This window comes from Protopterus annectens, chromosome 14.part0 (genome assembly GCF_019279795.1).
Source record: "Protopterus annectens isolate FY-2018-M chromosome 14.part0, PAN1.0, whole genome shotgun sequence".
NCBI lineage: Eukaryota > Metazoa > Chordata > Ceratodontiformes > Protopteridae > Protopterus > Protopterus annectens.
Genome location: NC_056748.1, coordinates 631,219,712 through 631,238,180, shown reverse-complemented (window position 1 = coordinate 631,238,180; position 18,469 = coordinate 631,219,712). Strand labels below are relative to the sequence as shown.

Sequence of the window (18,469 nt, the reverse complement as noted above, 5' to 3'; positions counted from 1 at the left end):
CAAGACATCCAAATATTCTACCCTATCATCATATATTTGGTGTGTAAAAATAAGAAAGTCCGTTGTAGAGGCTAGGTAGTCCATAAATTCCTGAATGTCCCTGTGGGACCCTGTCCAGAAAATACAGATATCATCCAGGAACCTATAGTAAGCTACCCAATGTTGTTTGAAAGTACTATTAAGTACAAATTTACTTTCCCAGATAGAGAGAATAATATCGGCATATGTCGGGGCGCAATTTGCCCCCATAGCAACCCCTGAAGTTTGCTTGTAATATTCTCCCCCAAAATGGATGAAGTTATGGTGTAATACCAGTTTCATTAAATTCATAATCAGAAAATTGTCCCGAAAATCTGCTTTGGGACAAGATGTAATAGCCTCATCCAACCATTGCAGACCTGTTTCATGTGGAATGACAGAAAACAGGTCCACAACATCAATGGTGAGAAATTTAAGGTTCGGTACCATTAGATCTGGAGTTATCTGTTTCAAAAATTCCCAAGAATCTTTGAGAAGATGAGTAGTTCTAGGCCATAGTTTCTTAAACTTATAGTCCAAGAGTTTTGAAATGGTAGAAATCTTGGAACCCTTGGCCGCTACTATAGGTCGCAAGGGGGGGTCATGTGGATTTTTGTGGACCTTAGGTACCCCAAACATAGAAGGTATCTTAGGTTCTGCATTGTATAAGAAGGCATAGACACCCTGATCAATCACTCCGGTATCCAATAACTGTTTAATAGCTAGATCTATTTTTTTGTAGGCTATATTGATCTCATTTAACGATACCGTAGTGTATCTAGAAGAATTGTTAAGTATATTAGTCATTTTACCTTCATATAGAACCTGGTCCATAACTACCATCCCCCCTCCCTTGTCTGGTTCCATGATTCTAACGGTGGAGTCCTGTCTCAAGGATTCCAGGAGATGTCTCTCGGATAGTGTTAAATTGGTCGCATATCTTTTCTGTATACCATGATTCCTGATCTTTTGTTCGATTCTCATTTCCAAATTTTTAAGTTGCGGGTGGAGTGGCGGGTTAAAGGTACTAGTTCTATGCGGGATATCGTCCCTGGTGAAATCTGTATGGCCCATAAGGTTCTCTAAATTGAGCTTCCTAATAAAAAGTTTCAAGTCTATTATCACCTGGGTTACATCACTATACCTACTAGGGACATATTTAAGTCCCTTAGTAAATAGCTGAAAAAAAGTGTCTGTAATCTCTAGGTGGCTATAGTTGTAAATAGAAAAGCCCCCTGATCTACATATAATAGAAGGGCTTTTTTGACCAAAAGCTTGAGGAATTGTAAAACATATGTTAGTCAAATAAAAGGTATTACATTATTTCTTCATTCCATAATCCTTGTACTTTCTGTCTCTGGATATCATTTCTTCATTATTTTTCAACCATTTTTGACAGAAAAAGAAAAAAAAGTACTGCATAGAATGAAGAGACACTGCAACACTAATACAGTTTTATCAATGAATTTCTACAAGACCTTTTACTGAGTCAGTTTATACTAGACCTAAAATGTCAGCTATCACTTTATAGGTGAGAGATCACTCAACTTTTCAAAGTGGGTTTTAAGAGTCTCAATGACAATGATAGCTTAACTGACTGTGTATATTACATATATATGCTTATGTGTGTGCATATATCTATGGGTCCACTATCAAATCTCGAAATACTGAAATATCGAATTTCAGTATTTTGAGACAACAATGTCGAAAGACAACTACAATGAAAAATTAAAAAAACGAACGTGACTATACTAAAAATTCATAATACTGAATTTTCATCATACAATGTTTTGTTTTTTAATAAACCCTCCAACACACAAGCAAAACACAAACACTACCTACCTCCCTACACCATCACAAACAAACAAACAAACACACATGAACAAAACCCAAATAATCTTTATGTATAAATAAAAGGGCAAGCCCCCATGCACCACCCATGTGGGGGACAGCTTCCCCCACACCCCCTCACTTAAATATACCAACTCCGAGGTTGCACTAACAGAAACAACACAACAAACCCATTGCTATGCATCCTACACTTCCATCGCACACTGCTGCACATATGCCCTTGATAAACACACACGCTACACAGCTACAAAAACACTTACACACACACACACACACACACACACACACACACACACACACACACACACACACACACTCACCTACTTACCCCAACCTACTCCTAAAACTTCCCCAAAAAAATATAAAAACACATTCCTACCCAAAACCCTAACACACTACAGACGTACCTGCATCTCCTTACATAAGCAAACATTGACCACCATGTCTAAATCCCAGAACACACTATACCATAAGGAGACAGCACACCACACACAATAAATCACACCACAACTAATGCTGATTCAGCAACATATGATTCGTTAATATGCAGTTTCGAAAAATTGCACTGTCTACATTCTCATCTTGAAATACAGTAAACTCTCAGTTAACCAGCACACATGGAGATTGATAGATGCTGGATAAGTGTAGTTTCTGGTTGCTTGAGAGTTACTATTAAAAATTGACCTTACAAATACCGTACTGTATACTATCAAGATGCCAGAAACCAGGAAACGAACAAGCGAAATGAGCTCCAGACCACCAAGAACACCAAGCCCAAAAGTTCCTTCCTTAACGCGTTTTTATTAAATGCACAAGTCAAAGCAGCGTTTTCGCCACGAACACAATGCAGCTTCTTCAGAGGATTTTACTGTATACTATACCATACCATAAACGTTGTATTGACTTGATTTTAATACCGAAATGCAGTAATTAAAAGCCTGGCTGAAATAATATTTTAAACTTACAGTTCCACTAGAAAGCATGGCACATGGAACAGTTTTCAGTGGCATGCTGAGTGGATTGGAATTGAATGAAATGAATAGAGAGAGAGAGGGAGAGAGTGAATGCATGTATGAAAGCAGAAGTAACTGTGTGTGAGAGTTCAGAGAGATGTATGAAAGCTGAAGAGATTGCGTGTGAGATTGTGTGTGAGAGATCAGAGAGAGAAAGAGTGAGTGAATGCACGTATCAAAGCTGAAGAGACTGTGTGTGTGTTTCAGAGACAAAGGCACCAGAAGCTGTTGAAGACTGGGGGGTGGAGGGTGAGAGGGGCACTTAGTGATCTAAAAAGGGCAATTTTTATAACTATTTATTATCACAACATAGATTCACTTGGAGGACTTTTTAAGCTTAGCCAATTCTTTTTTGGTGCTTGATTCTTGAATTAACATTTTCTGATTGATCTTACCTATCCCATGGCTGATAATTGTATATTAGCCCTAGTGAGAATAACTGTGATCATTCCATAGATAATTTGAGGGGACCCATATAAGGGATGCAGCATTTAGGAACTGCTGCTATCCATTAGTGGCATGAGGGGCAATCCTAGAGTACATTTTCTATTGCCCATCCTTAAATTCAATTTGCATTTCTGGATTTATTTTTTTTTTTTACATTTTATAGCACAATGCACAAACACTAACAAATATCTGCTAAACAAAGCAATACTGTCTCACAATGAAAATAGACTTGGCATTAAAACTTCTCTGCCCTTGAAACTCACATTCATTAAAACAGCATTAAAACCCACACCACATCCAAAGAAAATGCATTTGGCCAGTGGTGGATAAAGATTACCTTTGGGATGTTTTCAAATCAGAGGCCCTTGCGCACAAAACAAAAAACATACATGCGTTCTTTGATGCACCTTTCTGACTTTATTAAATTATATTCCTTGTATTATACAGCACATTTGTTAGACTTAAGTTAGAGCGCATTTTAAATTTATTGTTTGAACATTTTTCCAGTAGACAATGAAGCAAAATGCATGCACCAATAATGACAAAACTGCCCTATTCAAAACATTTCCATGATAACAGTCTACTTCTACACACAATATATATTATATATATAAAAATACAAATACAGAATCACAGTAGTGTAAGCCATAAGCATGTTGGTTCTTGCACTTATTTTCACTTGGAGGGGGGGGCAAAAGGCCAAACACCAGGGACACAGTTGTGTTACCACTGTACATTTCACTGCCAAGTCTTGAACCCAGAACCCTGTGCACTACAGTCAGAACAACATACCACTAAGCTAAATTAGCAGTTTCCTGAAAGACAGAAATACAAACTTAAATGGCTATCATTTAGTGAATTCAGTTCTCACTTTTCACCATAGCTCTCAACCTCTTAGCACAAAAAAAAAAAAAAAAAAAAAAAACAGAACAAAGCCAATAATGGGGGGGATACAGCTCCAAAATAGGGACGCATTTCAAATACTAATCTTATAAACTTAGAAAATTGCTTGCATAAAAGGTTTTGTTTTACTGCTCCTGAAAACCAGAGATTTAATGAGGTACAGAACAAAATAAAAAATGTGAGGCATAAATTCACAAGTGATGGTGGGTTTGAGCCTGTGTACCTCTAGCCACCTGATGTAACCTGGTGGGGGCATTTTTACACACACACACACACACACACACACACACACACACACACACATACACCCTAAATGCAAACGTCACTTCAGAAAGAACAGTTACTAACACGTCAGTTCCCTAAATGCAGCAGCGGACTGTAACTTACATACCACTCTGCCCGAACGGCAGCTCAAAGGAATCTGATTCTGCGGCTCTGCAGTCCATAAAGAAATCCTCCTGCGACATCCTGCATTGTGGCTCTACAGCTGGAAGAAATAAAATATGGTCCGTAAAGAAATCCAATCCACTTTCTAAATAAATCCTCCTGCTACATGTATTCAAACAGGAGCATGTTCTGGATGTTGCAAAGCTGACGCAATTGTGCACCCAGGATGGTTGAGATGCTACAAGTTGCAAAAGTGAGTGGGTGCCCCTCCTCCCTCACTCTATGGTTCTGGCACTCATATTCAGTGATCGGAGAGAGACTATGCAATCTGATGTAAACTGACTGAGTGAGTATCGAGTGAGTGTTGATGTTTTAGTGATTTGACTTGTTTGGTTTGACTTGTTCTCAGGTTGGGGAGAGAGGGAATCAATTTCTATCTTCCTTTTTAAAACTCTAAAACTCTAAAAATGCAAGGTATGTTTCTGCAGGGGGAAAACAGAAGGTGCAACACATGAAAAACTTAATTGTTCATACTGTACTGTATTTCTTTGATTTTTTTTTTCTGGTTGCTTGAGAGTTCTGGTTAACTGAGAGTTTACTGTGTGTGTGTGTGTGTGTGTGTGTGTGTGTGTGTGTGTGTGTGTGTGTGTGTGTGTGTGTGTGTGTCTATATATATATATATATATATATATATATATATATATATATATATATACATACACACACACACACACACACACACACACACACAGAGACTATTGCTTAAGTCAAAATTTGTTTAGTCAAAACAATCTGATTGACAGGTATGGAAAATTCCCTGGGGTTGTGGAATAGGCCCTTTCATTAGCACTGAGCAATCTTAGAGTTAGCATATATAATTAGCAGGTCATGTGTGGGTACATGCTTGTGTCTGTCTACCTATTTTTTTTTTTACTGTCTTATGTATTTAAGGGGTATTACATTTATCTTTTACTTTTTCTGCTCACAAGATCTCTTCACTGTAAAGTGATGCATTTTCTTTAATTATACTGCATACTGCTCCATGTCCCTTTTACATGGCATTCATATATAGAGAGAAGGGTGTGTATGTGCTTCTACATGCATTTACCTTTTGGGAAGTCTCCCACCTGGGTAACTATGTCATCAATAAAACCCCCTTTAAACTAGTTGCACTTGTCATGGATCTGGGAAGACATGTAGATAGTAACCTAGACTTCAACCAGCATGTGTCTGAGGTAGTAAGAAAATCCTTCTATGTTGTTCAACTAATAAGCAAGGGCTTGGCATTTAAGTCCAGAGAATTTATCATACCACTGTACTTGGCCCTCATCAGACCCATCATAGAGTATAATGCTCCCTTTGGTGTGTACCTGACCAGACGTGCAGAAACTGGAACGTCCACAAAAGTTCCTTACAAAAAGAATACAGGGAATAAACACAATGTCCAATGCTGATCATTTCAAAGACCTCTTTATTCAGTATCATACAGACTTCTGAGTCATGATTTTTCCTGGCATTTTGCATCTCTGGACCCCCTTTTTTTTGTTGACTCTTTTGCACATCCCCAAAACAAGCAGCATCAGAACTACCAGATTAAAAGAACTTAAATTTTGATTGCAACATAAATAGGACATGTTGGAGAGACAGATATGGTCCTCAGAGAATTTTATTTTATTTATTTATTTTATTTTACATTTGTTGACCGGGCTAGTCTAGCTGGATATATGTCCATTTTCAGTAGAAGCCCGGTGAGAAAAGCTCCAAAACAGTATTAATTTAATTGAATAAAGATACAAAGCATCTACTTTAAGAAAACATTATAGCACTAAATAATGTAAAAAAAAAAAAACACTTTACCATACATTTAATTTAAGTCAGTAGGTGAGAGGAGGAAAAAAGGGAAAGAGAAAAAGAAATAACAATATAAAAAAAGTGAGAAAAAAATAATGTTGAAGTTGGTGTAAAGAGAATAAGAGCATTAGATGTAACTATGGAAGAATAGGTATAGCAGATTTCGAGTAGTGGGTTAGACAGAGAAAGCAAAAAGAAATATATAGCTGGTATTTATCAATCATTTTATATACATAGATGCTCACAGGGCATGGCATCTTACAAATCTCTGAAAAGGCTAGATTTTATTATGTAGTAGTTTGACAGGGTACAGAAAATACTGAGTTAAAACAAGAAAAAAAATTGTAGAGGAATGTAAACAAATAGTGAAGGAATTAAGAAATGGATATCGGTGTTGAGGAAGTTTCGAGGTATTTTAGCAAGGGGAGAGGGTGTCAGTCTGGTTTAGAACATGTGCATAACCACTGGGATTTAAGGAAGACTCTTAGTTGGTTCTTAAACAGTGGGGTAGATATAAGGGAAGTTAGATCATTAAGAAGTCTGTTCCAAGTATTTCCAACAAAGTTAGTAAACAGGCAGTCATCAGATTTGTTATTGGATTTAAGGGTGGCAACTAGTAACTTATTTGCTGAGTGTAGAGTTTTGAGATTTATATAAGAACTAATAAGATTACATAGTACAGGAGTATTAATGGGATGGTACAGGACCTTGTGAGTGATAGTAAGTTGCTGAAGAAAAACCTGGTTTTGAAATTCCAGCCATCTTAGCTGTTTCAGATTTTGGCAGCGATGGGTTCTAAAAGGGGAGCCAGTCGCAAATCTGCTGATGTTGTTATAGGAGGTTGCCAGTTTGTTTAGATTAGTTTTAGATAGGTTGGTATATATGGAGGAGGCACAGAGTAGGGTGGAGATTAGATGGGTTTGAGCAATAGTAGTCCTGGCAGAGGGTGTAAGAAAGGCTTTACGCCTGTAAAGGAAACCAAGTTTTCTGTTAACTGCTTTGATAGTTAAGTTTATGTGATTGTCATAGTCAAGATTATGATCAATTGTTACACCTAAGTGTTTGGTGGTTACGTCAGGTGCTATTACAGTGCTATTATTTGATGTAATTGTGAAATTAATATGGGTAGACTTCTGTGTGGGAGTGAACAGTAATAGTTTAGTTTTTTTGGGGTTAAGGAGGAGACAGCATTGATGGAACCAGTTTTCAACTAAGGTAAGTACTCTTTAGGTACTGGACTGGAGTTCAGCTGAAGAGGCTGCGGCACAGATTAAAGTCGAGTCATCAGCATTGTATGCAGGTGGTTTGGTGGAGGGCAGTTTTCAGATCATTAATGAAAATAGAAAAGAGGAGAGGTCCCAGAATGGAGCCTTGTGGGACACTCTCTGAAACAGTCTCCCCATCCATGTGAAGCAGAGTTCCTCCCTATCCCTTTTTAAGTGCAAATTTGCGCAATGGATGGGTAAATGGAAATTCACCCCTGGTCTGGCTACTATGTCTCTGATGGACAAAGGTAGTCAGTAAACAACCACCTATGTAAATAATATTTGTGGGCTGTATTTAGGTTGCACGGCTAGGCTTATAAGGGCTCTGGTGGTCCTTAGCCTAGTCTTGACTTATGAACCTCCCTAGTGTTATTCCCCATTTTACTTGGTTCATCTCTCCTTACTGATAATGCCATTTTGTGTCAGACAAAAACAATAACCACACTACAGTAGCAAGGCATGCATCAGCTGGACACCTTTCTTCTCCAGTATTATATGATATCTTAATTTGAAACAGCTACAAAAAAGCTCACTTTTATTAAAGGGAACAAGTGTGTGTGTGTGTGTGTGTGTGTGTGTGTGTGTGTGTGTGTGTGTGTGTGTGTGTGTGTGTATGTCTGTGTGTGTGTGTGTGTGTGTGTGTGTGTGTGTGTGTGTGTGTGTGTGTGTGTGTGTGTGTGTGTGTGTGTCTGAATACATTTTGGTAGCATACAGCCAAAGAGAGAGATTTCCCTGACCACGTAACAGATCTGTGTGTGTGCATGTTTGTGAGGTTACAACCAGTTGAGATTTCAGAATATATCAAATATCAAAATACTGAAATGGTCTTTATGCCAGACTCTTAAAAAAATGAAAGTATTTTCAGGCAGTAAATGAAATAAGACCTATTAAAGATTCCTATTTAAGCTAAACATTGATATACTTCTACTACAGATATGCATGTTGCATTTAACCAATTATTTTGGAGAAGTGTGTTATTCTAACTATATAAGTTTGGAAGAGGGTTGCGGTTTTGCATACATGACTCCAGAGAAATGCACTGTTGACTAAGAGTTGTTCAGTAACAAATAAAAATGAAGAGAATAAAAAATGATTTATTAGAATGAGACCTCATTTGGAACCTACACATTGTCACTGTCCGGAATAATGAGTCTAGGAACATCAAAACAAGCCAGAAGCTATATCAAATCTGCTGGCTGACAAATTCAGCTCCAATTTTTTCTCCTTAAACCCCCAGCCACCAACCAGGAAAAAGCATCAACCCCCCCCCCCCCAAGTATCATTAGATGGCCCATCCTAGATGTGCTTGCTGTCTAAGAAAAAACAAACTGCACTGTTGGGCCCTGATGCCTCCTAAATAACCTAAAGCATCACCTGTTGGGTTCACTGGAGTCACTGTTTAACTATTACCTCCAGAGAGGCTTTGTGCCATTAAAATGAAGAAATGCAACTGTCATTCCTCTGCACAAGGGCAGGCCATAAGTCTGACTAGTCTCATATGCAAAGTCATGCAAAGAATTATCACAGAAATGATTAATAAGGACATAGAAAACCATCAAACACTGGATCACACCCAGTTTACTTTCATCAAGAGTAGATTATGCCTACTCAACCTGGTGACGTTCTTTGAGAGGGTCACCAAGGCAATGGATGAGGGCAAAACAATTCATACTGCCCTTAACCTGGCCAAAACATTTGATAGAATAACCCACTTAGGCATTGTAAACAAATTCACAGTTATTGGCATAAACACATATGTTACAAGCTGGATAGCCAGCTGGCTCTCAGCTAGAACCCAAGACGTTAGAATACAGGAGACCGCTGGTCACTAGTGGAATCTGTCTAGGCTCTGTGCTGGATCCACTCCTTTTTGGCATCTACTTCTTGAAAGTTAAGATCAATGTCAAGGGCATCTAGTTGACCAAAGTGGCAGATTACTGCAAACTAGAAGCAGTCATAGGATCATAGGAAGTTGCTAGACTACTGGCCCTGTGGCCCTTATAAGCCTAGCCAAGAGTTTAGCCCATCTATAGACAAATCAGCATGCAATGCCCCTGTCTAGCAGGGACATGGGTGGAATCCAAGGGATGTATTTTCTATTTCCCATCCAGCTATCCAGGTGGTGCTTAAAAAGGGGTAAAGGGGTACTCTGCTTGACATGGAGGAGGAGTCTATTCCACAGATGGGGGCATCTCTGGGACACAAATCTGTCCCACCAAGAATTCCTATTGATGTCACAGAGCAGGTTGAGGCCACTTGTGTGGGTTACTCGAGTGGAGCTTGACTTGTGGATATGCAGCAGCCCTTCAAGGTGGGATCTGAGATCACCTTGTATACAAGACAGAGATCACCTATAAGTAGTCTGTATGAAACAGAGTAGAGGGATAGGGCTTTTAGCTTGTGTATAGTAGATTTTTAAGGCCCTGGATTCTTCTGGTGAGGAACCTCTGTGGTTACTCTAGCTACTGCATGTGTGTTGCGAGATACATGTTGAATGGGGCATTGTACTCAATAATGGGCCTTATAAGGGAAGACTACAGGGATGTTATGACCTCCTTGTCCCTGGATGAGATAACCTTACTTACAAGGTGGGCCATGTAGAAAGCTTTTTGTACAATGGCAGCAACATGGTGGTCAAAAGTCAGGTTGCTATCAATCTGTGTGCCCAAATCACTCACGACTGACTGCATGCTTAGGACATTGTTATAAATGTTAATGTGATAATTTGTGGGGACATCACTCTCCTCAAAGAGGATGATGATGCATTTTTTTGTATTCAGCTCGAGGCCATGTTTCTTGCACCAGTCATTTGTTTTGTGAGACCTTCTTGGAAGATATCCATGTCACTAGAGGAATCGATGACTGCACCCAGCTTGCAGTCATCTGCACACTTGGTCAGCCATAGCCCACTAGTTTTGGCCTGCACCTCAGAAAAGTATATCCCAAATAACAGGGGCCCCAAGACCAAACCCTGGGGTACACCACTCAATATGGGTCTACTGCTTGAGGTGGCTTTCCCTACTTTGACTCGGTGGGTTCTATCAGTGAACCAGTTAGCTAGCCATCTGCTAACATATGGATGGATGCCTTGGAGAGAGTTTATCTATTATGCCCAAATGGGGAATAGTGTTGGAGGCTTTGGCCAGGTCAAAGTAGGTGGTGTGAACTGCCTTCCACTCATCCATGGCTTTGGTTACTTTCTCAAAAAAGTCAACCAAATTTAACAGACATGACCTCCCCTTGATGAAGCCAAACTGTGTGGGATCAAGTGTTTGAAGGTTGCCAATGGCCTTGTTAATGAGGTCCATGATAATCTGTTCCATGGCCTTGCAGATCAAGTTAGTTAGGCTTATGGGTCTATAATTTCTCAGAACGGTGGACACTCCACCTTTGTGGAAAGGGATTTCCATAGCTGTCCTCCACTTAGCTGGAACAAAGCTGTTTCAGGGCTTAGGCTTTGGTTGAATAGGGTGTCTAATGTTGCTGCAAGTTCCTGCTTGAGTTCATGTAGGATGCATCCTGGGATGTTATCGGGCCACATGGAGGCTGTATTTTCTGCCTTTAAGACAGCAGTGATGACCTGAGTCCTAGATATAAAGGGAAGGGGGCAGGAACTGGGAATGTCCTGATTTACTGATGGGGGGGGCAGAGAGGTGAAATTTTTGCTGAATCTTTCAGCCAGCAAGTTTGCTATATCTATGGCATTTGTATACGTGATGTCCTTGACCACTAGTTCTGAACATAAATGGGTGCTACCTTTAAGATTATGGATGTATGTGAAGGCCTTATGATCAAGGGCGCCCGCAGGCAGGTGCAAGGGGGTGCACTTGCACCCCCCTGGAATCGGCTGACTAGTCAATCTTCTTTTAGTTTAAAATTAAAAAAAAAAAAATTTTATTTTCAGGGCGTTCTTCTTTAAGAACGCCCTTCAAGTCCAGGCACAGATGCGTGCTGACATCATTGCGCAGGGCACACATTTTCAGTTTTACGAGCGGGAACTGAAACAGACAGTTTCAGGTTTGTGAGCAGGAACTGAAACAGACGGTTTCAGTTTTGCGATGGATTTACATTAGCTGCGAGGAGGAGGACTGAAGATGGAATCGGATCAGCGAGCAGTAAAACGAAGCTATGATGGGTTTACTTTAGTTGAGGACTTCACGGGAGATAACAGGGACGCTTGTCAGAGTGAGTAAGGTGTGTGTGTGTGTGTGTGTGTGTGTGTGTGTGTGTGTGTGTGTGTGTGTGTGTGCGTGTATTTGTGCCTCTTCTTCTCTATTTTATTGCCACTACTCAGAATATGAACTATTCCCATAACAAAGAATACAGCTATTAATATTTCTGATAACATTAGACTGATAATGTAAATGTAACCTATTAAGGTTTAATCATTTTCTTAGGCTTAAGATCTTAAGAACGTGTGTGTTTGTGTTTGTGTGTGTGTGTGTGTGTGTGTGTGTGTGTGTGTGTGTGTGTGTGTGTGTGTGTGTTTGTGTTTGTGTTTGTGTGTGTGTTTGTGTGTTTGTGTGTTTGTGTGTTTGTGTGTTTGTGTGTATGTGTGTATGTGTGTATTATGTGTATATGTGCATACGTGCCTCTGCTTCTCTATTTTATTGCCATTACTCAGAATTTGAACTACTCCCATCCTTCTTTTCCTTCATTCCCTCAGACTGCATACTTCTGGAATATTCATATCTTACTTTCCTGTGCTCTTCCTGTCTTTCTCAGCACAGCAGAATGTAAATGTACATTATCTATCCATTTTCTGCTCCGTTGCTTCTTCTACTTGTATTTCATTTGTTTCTCAGAAAGCTTTGGTCTCATTTCCTATCTGACTGTGTAAACAACTTTCCTTTCACTTTTCTCTTTTGTCAATATATCTTTTAGGTTTGTATACTTTTCTGTTTCTCTTACTCCTTTTCAGAACTGGATCACTGTGAATTGGGGTCCCAGAAAGGGTAATAGATAAGGCACACACTGTTGATCTTAGGTTCATAGGCGTTAACAAGGCTAATGACCACAAGGCGTTTTTAAGCCTAGCCATGCATCCCAAATCTCTGAGAAGTTCTGATACCCTTGATAATTGTAAACAGGGGCTTGAGAGATGAAACATTTACAAGTAGGGGCTTTGGAGATGAACCATTTACAGGTTGCCTGTGTCCATTAGAGACATAGGTGCCAAACCAGGGATGAATTTCCTGCTCCCCATCAAATCGCCCAAGTTGCACTTGAATTGGGTTAGAGAAGAACTCTGCTTCACATCAATGTGGAGCCTGTCCCAGACATGGAGTAGTGTCTGGGATACATACCTGTCTCTCCAGCAGGTCATATTTATATCACTGGCAAGATCTAAGTCTTTAGAACAGGTAATTCTGGTGCTGTTTGTTCTGTGAATACTAAGGAGGTCCATCAGGGTGGGGTATGACAATGCCCTGTATGCCAGGCATATATCTCCCGTCAAAAGCCTGTAGGAGATAGAATACAGGAATAGGGCCTTGAGGCGGTCTGCATAGGACATTTTACTTATGCCTTGTATTCTTTTAGTGAGTAATCTGTATGGATGTTCCAGTTGTTGGATATGCCTGCTTTGGTACTTACCAAAAGGGACGTTGTACTCAATGATAGGTCTGATGAATGTTGAATACAGTGAAACAATGGCTTCCTTGGACTTAGATGCCAAACCTTTGTTTATAAGCTCCGCAACATAGAATGATTTCCTCACTGCTGTAGATACATGACAATTAAAAGCTAGATTACTGACAATGTGTGTCCCTAAGTCCCTGCCTACTCAGTCAACTCTAAGGGGAGTGTTGTCAATATGATAGTTACCATGGGTGGATGACTTCCTGAAGGATACTATTCTGCATTTCTTGGCATTTAATTTTAGTCCATGGTTCTAACACCAATTGTTTGTCTGTGTCAGCTCTTGCTAGAGAACATTTGTGTCAGTGTGGTATTCAATGACAGCTCCTAATTTGCAATCATCTGCAAATTTAGTCAGCCAGAGACCAGTGACATTGGCCTTGACCTCAGAGAAGTAAAAGCCAAAAAGGAGCTGTCCAAAGATCAATCTCTGAGGGACTCTGCTTGTGAATGGCCTTTTTGTAGAGGTGGACTCCCCGATTCTAACTTCCTGGGTCCGGTCTGTGAGCCAGTTGGCTGTCTACCAGGTGACATATGGGTTTGTACCTAACCTCTTGAGTTTGTCAACAATGCCCGAGTGGGGTGTTGTGTCAAATGCCTTGGCCAGGTCAAGGTAGGCAGTGTGAATCATTTAGCCCTCATCCATTGCTTTGGTGATCTTCTCAAAGAAATCCACCAGGTTGAGGAGGCATGACCTGCCCTTGACGAAAACAAACTGAGTTGGGCCCAGTGTCTGGAAGTTTACTATATCACTATTGATCATTTCCATGATAATTCTTCTGATGGCTTTACATACAAGACTAGTGAGACTTATGGGTCTGGAGTTTCCAGGGTCTGTAAATGGCCTACTTTTCTGCAGAGGGATGACTGTTGCTGTTCTCCATTCATGAGGCATGAAGCTTATTTGGAGGCTACAATTCAATAGCAATTCCAGAGGGCATGATAGGTCATGTTTCATGCTATTTAGAAGGTATCCTGGAATATTGTCTGAGCCCACTGATGCAGTGTTCTTGGCCTTAGAGAGAGCATTAAGGACCTGTTCCCTAGTGATAGCAGGGGGAGCTATATTTGATGGTATTTCTTGAGGCAAAGTTGAGGGGGAGAGAGGGGTAAAGTTGGAGATTAATTTATTGGCCAGTAGATTTGCTATATCTTCTGGCTCAGTACAGGTGACTCCATTTACAATGAGCTCTGATCACAATTATGTATTGCCTTTGAGGTTGCAGACATAGCCAAATAATGGTTTGTTGTTGTCCCTGGCCTGGGAGGCCAAATTTACCTCAAATTTGACTCTGAGTTGTTTTTTATTTTGATGAGAGTGCTTTTATCCTGCTGGGTGCTGCACCACCTACGTTTGCTATGATTTTCTTCATTCTGTTACCAGAATCTTACTTACCAGTGTCTATTTCTCTGTCTGTCTCTCCCTATTTACCATAAAATAATGGTCAGATTTCTCAAAGAGCAGGAACTGAAACAGACTGTTTCAGGTTTGCGATGGATTTACCTTAGCTGCGAGGAGGAGGACTGAAGATGGAGTCAGATCAGCGAGCAGTGAAACGGAGCTATGATGGGTTTACTTTAGCTGAGGACTTCACGGGAGATAACAGGAATGCTTGTCAGAGTGAGTAAGGTGTGTGTGTGTGTGTGTGTGTGTGTGTGTGTGTGTGTGTGTGTGTGTGTGTGTGTGTGTGTGTGTGTGTGTGTGTGTGTGCATTCCTTCAGTTACAAATATCTTTCAGTTTTGTGCTTATAGACCTTTTTTCTTCACTTGTATACAGAACTCTGTCACACTCTTGCTTGCAGTAATGCAGTTGTGAAATCTATTTCTTCATTTACCATGATCTATCAGTACATTAATTAGATACAGCAATAAAGTTAGACAGAAATACTGCAGTTATGCATTCACATCTGTCTCTTTACTGAAAGTATTATATTGCTTCAGATAATTCTCCATAACTTTCTATTAATTATTTCCTCTCTCTCTCTCTATAGATATATATATATATATATATATATATATATATATATATATATATATATATATATATATATATATATATTGTTGAAATCAGTTAAACACAGTATTAGTATACCAGAAGTCTAGGTCAACCTCTATAATTGCCACTCCTGCTGTCTCCTTTTATAGAATACTGTGGCCTCAGTTGCAATGAGAAGAAATGAAACAATTCTTGTTTATCTGTAATTCTCACTTTTGCCATTTATATCTAAGTATGCCATTTTAATTTTTAAGTAATTGTATTCATTGCCTTATTTGTTTAACCATGCATTTATTCAAACAATACTATCTGCATTCTCATAACTTGTTAATCTCCCATTTACTGTCAGTATTAAACAAAAGTAGATAACTTTGGTGGAATGTTTTCTTAAAATATGTATGCTTTACATTTAAGTCTATAAATTTACTTCAGCATGAATGTGCAGTCACAGAACAATTTTTGGGACTGTATTCCCCCATTATTGACTTCATCCAGGTTTTGTGCTAAGGTTGAGAGCTATGGTAAGAACTGAATATGTTTGGGGGCTATATTCCCCCATTACTAGCTTTGTCCGGTTGTTTTTTGCTAAGAGGTTGATGAGAGCTATGTTGAGAACTGAATTCACTGAATGTTTGGGGGCTGTATTCACCCATTATTGGCTTTGTTCAGGTGTTTTGTGCTAAGAGGTTGACAGCTGTGCTATGGTGAGAACTGGATTCACTAGATGGTAGCCGTTTAAGTTTCCATCTTCCTCTTTCACAAAACAGCTTATTTCGCATAGTGGTATGTTGCTCTGTTTTGCACAGGGTCCCCTGGGTTCAAGATGTGGCAGTGAAATGTATGGTGGTAACGCAGCATTTTATTCTAGCAACTTTCCAACATTATACAAGCAATGTTTAAAATGTGTCCCTGGTTTTTGGCCTTTTGTCCCCCCCCCAATAAATTTTGGCTTTTTCCAGATTTCTTGTGCTGCAAAGTTCAGAGATACAGCTGAGTGTCGAGTAGATTTTACAAGGAGCTGAGAACTGCAGGGGAACAAAAATTTAGTGCTGCTTATGCTTAGTCTGCTTGCATTGTTAATAGCACAACAGGTTGCTTTTGATGCTCAAGGTTGTGGGTTCTACTCCCACAGTAGATAGATGCATTGCTGATATTGTACTGTGTTATAAAAGGGGTGGATGCTGCAGTCCTTTTTGGCAAAGATACCTAGTAACTATGAACCTGTTATCAGTTTGCTATCCATTCCCTATTGTGGTATTACTAGCTTATAATTTTTTTAATACATGCAACAAAAGCAATTTATTCTTCAAGGGCAAAAGGCACTTTATTGTAGATGAAACAATGACATATAAAGTTGTTTGTTAGCAGCAACCTCTTTATTAGTTACAGATTTCTTTAATGTGGATTTTACTACTTCAGAGATTGTGCATATTTACTGATACTGGTGGACTATAGAAGGCTGAGTAGACTTTTTATGATGGAAATGTTCTGAATTGGGCAGTTTTGTCATTTGGTGTATGCATTTTGTTTCATTGTTTACTGGAAAAATGCTCAAAACAATACATTTAAAATGCCCTCTAACAAGTGTACTATATTGTACAAGGAATATAACGTAATGCAGTCAGGAAGGTGTATCAAAGAGCATGTGTATGGTTCATGTTCAAGGGGCCTATGATTTTGAAAATAGCCCAAAGTTAATCTTTATCTGCCACTGGCAAAATGTATTTTCTTTGAATGTGGGTTTCAATGCTGTTTCAATGCATGTGAGTTTCAAGGGCAGAGAAGTTTTAATGCTAAGTCTATTTTCATTGTGAGACTGCATTGCTTTGCTTAACAGATATCTATTAGGGTTTGTGCTGTAAAATGCAAAATAAAACTTTCAAATGAAATCTAAATCATCGCAGAAGTAAAGCAGTATGCACATTACAGTGTTTATGGTAAATGGTGCAAAATAACCAAGGAATGGGACATTGGAATGGCTGCAGGGGGGGAGGCTCCATTCGACCATGATTTTGTGAGGGTGGGGGGTAGCAAACTCAGACAGCCCCGGTTGAACTATACCTCTCAGTTGTCCATATTTTTGTAGAATGAATAGATATTTGCTTCTTATTTTTTGGTTTGTTCCTCATACAATTTGTGATTTTCTAGCAAATAATTTAGGAATGAAGTCACTAAATGACAGACATTGAGTTTCAGATGTCATAACCTTCAGAAAACTGTATGCTAATGCAAGACCTGTTATTCTATCACTTGTCTTAAGTTTATACAAGAGCAATTTTTAGTAGTGTTTGTGTGTTCCCCCAATATTTGTCCTTGTCCAGATTTCCTGCATTAAGAGGTTGAGAGGTATGTGCAAATCGCTTTGTAGAATTAGGAATATCCAAACCTCTCCATTGTCCCCAATTTTGGCTCAAAATGTTGCTCTCCCCTAATAATCCCTCCTCAAAATGGCAATTTTTGAAGAAAACTTGATTGAAGTCTCCTAGAATAATGGTGTTGGCTTAATGCATAGGGACACCATATTAGTTAGGTAGGAGATATGGACTGATGGGGTACATAGAGGGGACCTATAGTTAGTTATGACACAGTAAGGAGTTTTGTTAATGCTAAGTTGGATGTAGAGGAATTCCACGTCATTATCTCACCTAGCAAGTCTGGAGATGAATTGTTCTTTAAGAATATGTAGATACCATCACCCTTTCATCTAAGGTGGTAGGCCTGAACTTGTGGCAGGTATTGAAATCCTGCATTAAAGGAGTGCTGTCATCGATCTTGAACTAGGTCTCTGTGATGATGCATATATAGATGTTTTCCAGGGAAGCAGTGCTTGTAAAGAGTGGACTTTTAGCTTAGCCTCTGAAAAGGAAACTGGTTATTTTCTAATTCATGTAGCTATAAAATTCAGTATAAAAACTGTAAAAGTTTCTGAATGCAAACACTATTTATTAAAGCAGCATCATGGTAGGGAGTAGTTCAGTACAGAGAGATTCAACTATATACATAGCCATGAGTTCCTTTATACCTTTCTGTCAAAACCCAACACCATGGTCACACAGAGTTTACAGTTGTAACTTTGAAAAAAATCTGTTTATGTATT

The 18,469-nt window shown here is 39.3% G+C and overlaps 1 protein-coding gene across 1 annotated transcript in view; it reads left to right on the top strand.

The window, feature by feature from the left end:
* The window catches only part of LRRTM3 (leucine rich repeat transmembrane neuronal 3), a 1,115,649-nt gene that overhangs the window by 488,187 nt on the left and 608,993 nt on the right, over window positions 1-18,469 (top strand). The window lies entirely within an intron of this gene.